Genomic DNA, 2,587 nt, shown 5'->3' with positions numbered 1-2,587 from the left:
AATGAACTTAACCCCAACATGAATGTATCTCAGCAATAGCAGAGATGCTGCAAACAACCCCCCCCCCCCCCCCCCCCCCCCCGTGGAAGGGGTTAAAGAACCCAAGAAAGGTTGCTCAGGAACAGGGGCTAGAAGCACCTAGGACTCAAGGTCCACGGTTTATGCAAGCATAATGGCGCAGTGCAAAAAAAAAAAGGCATGTGCCGCGATACTTGGATCAAGGACCAAACATTCCTATTTGTGGGGGACACACGTATAGGGCAACGGTAGCGGGCTTAAAATCCCACCCCGTTATCTAAAATCCATTTAATATATGGTCCCTGGATAGGGGAGGTATCAGATGAAAAAATTGAAAAGAACAGATACTACACTTGATCTTGCTCCCAAAAACAGCAAAAAACAAGAAGTTAGCTTAGGAGAATACTCCAGTAATAACCCACCGCAGACTGCCCTACTCATAGGGGCAAGAAAAAAGAACCATAAAAATACACTAAGGCTGTAGTGAAAACGTTTGGCCACCAGAGGGAAGCCAAGCACAAAATTAAAAACAGAGCAATACATAAAGTAGCCAGGAGGGCCCAGGAAAATAGATTTTTTTACTTTCACTTTGACAGATAGTGCAGCTCACCAAGAAGGAAGTGTGCGCTGGAGGAACGGCCGCACTAATGGTGGGGGGGGGGGGGGGGGGGGGGCGGTGGGAGAGAGACAGACCGGGCCAGGGGACTGGCAGTATGATGTGGCCGTGTCTGGACTGTACCCTCCAGAAAGGCTCGGGAGGCCATGAGGGGTCCGGCCCAGAAGATGTAATGGCGGCTGAGGATCTGGGTACCACGGGAAGAGGGACTACTGGATGAGCAAAAGGGAGGGAGAGGGGGGTTGTAGTACAAACTCACCCACGGCTCCATCTTCTCATACTAACCGTGAAGTCTTCAGCCAGTTAAAGGCCACGCTGCATCATACCAAGCTGCCATAGCGAGGCGGGCAGGGGCAAGTGGGGGACCTGAACCCAGGGTACTACCGCCAGGTGCTGGCAGTTGGCGAGAAGGGGTTGACGGCCCATACTCTTATGCACCGTGCCCCTTTGTCGCATGTGGGCAATCAGGTAGTACCATGTTCCTATCGCCCAACCTACAAAAATAACAAAGGAAAAAAACCTAACTAGATATTCCTAACTAGAAAATAAAAAACAGAAAAGACCAGGTCTGGAGAGCTCCAGACCTGTGTCTGCCTCCTACTGACACTAGGATTAGCTCTGTACTAGTGGACGGGTTTATCCTGCTGGGAGAAGCAGACTTCTTTTTTTGCCTAGTGTCAGCCTCCTAATGGACAGCAGCATGTGCCCATGGTCTCTGTGTCCTACAATGATGCGACCGAGAAACACGGGGACCCCCCACAATTTCCTGTATGGGGCCGCGGCTCTACTAGTGCAGGAGGCGTGTTGGCCGCAGCATGACACTGCAGCCGACACGCTCCCTTCATGTATCTCTATGGGAGAGGCTGAGATGCAGCGTTCGTGCGTCCCTGCCTCTCCCATAGAGCTGAATGGAGGCGGCGTGTCTCGCGACAGCTGCAGCTCCTGTGCTTGATTTAAAGCGGCTTAAAGGAGTAGTGTAGTGCAAAGTATTTCTACTCTGTTGTGTCCAGGCTGCAAAAAAAAAAAAAAAAATAACTCACCTTCCTCTGTTCCCCCGTAGTGCCGCTACAGCTGTTCAGTCCTCCGGTTCGATCTTCCTTCTTCCGTGTGCACGGATCCTCACACTGCGCTCAGCCTATCACCGGCTGAGGCGGGACATCGCTGCGGCCGATGATAGGCTGAGTGCAGTGTGACGATCCGTGCACACAGAAGACCAGACCAGAGGACCGAATAGCTGTAGAGGTGCTACGGGGGAATGCAGCCCAGGCACAATGGAGTAGAAATACTTTGTACTACACTACTCCTTTAAGGATTCAGGGCATACAGGTATGCCCTTGATCCTAAAGTACCAGGCGCATTGATCTATATCATGGTGGGAATAAGTGTTTAACCTGCCATTGTACAGGAGATCGCGGGGGGTCCCAGCGGTCGGAGCCCCCATGATCACTTATCCCCTATCCTGTGGATAAGGGATAAGTTACCTATGGCTGCAGTTCTCCTTTAACAGTGAGTGTCAGGCTACTGATAGTAGCCGACACTCACCGTTCTCAAGCGAGTGCAGGAGCGAGTGTCGGCTACTACCAAAGCTGCTTAAGGATTCAGGGTGTACAGGTAAGCCCTTGGTCCTAAAGTGCCAGGATGCTATCATGTAACTGGCACCCTTTGTATGCCTTATCTGTGTGCAACTAAAATACTAAGCAGCTACTCCCCCCTGAGTGTTTTTTTTTTATAAGTATTTTGAACCTGTGCGACCTCCTGCATATAGTATTGATCTACATCATGGTGGGAATATGTGTTTAACCTGCCCTTGTATAAGTAAAAGACATAAAAGGAGACCAGAAAGTCCAAAATGTATTTCATTAAAATGAATAGTACATAAGTGCAGTCCAAAGCGAATGAATGGAAGTGTCCAAACCGTATAAAGCATGATGTTGTCCTGCATCAGCTGTATGC

The 2,587-nt window shown here is 50.0% G+C and overlaps 1 pseudogene; it reads right to left on the bottom strand.

Moving 5' to 3' along the window:
* Window positions 1–240: 240 nt before the first annotated feature.
* Window positions 241–411, bottom strand: LOC130267917 (U2 spliceosomal RNA; annotated as a pseudogene).
* Between the last annotated feature and the right edge of the window lie 2,176 nt (window positions 412–2,587).

The sequence above is a fragment of the Hyla sarda genome, chromosome 4, assembly GCF_029499605.1.
Source record: "Hyla sarda isolate aHylSar1 chromosome 4, aHylSar1.hap1, whole genome shotgun sequence".
In the NCBI taxonomy this organism is placed as follows: domain Eukaryota; kingdom Metazoa; phylum Chordata; class Amphibia; order Anura; family Hylidae; genus Hyla; species Hyla sarda.
This window is presented reverse-complemented; position numbering and strand designations above follow the sequence as displayed.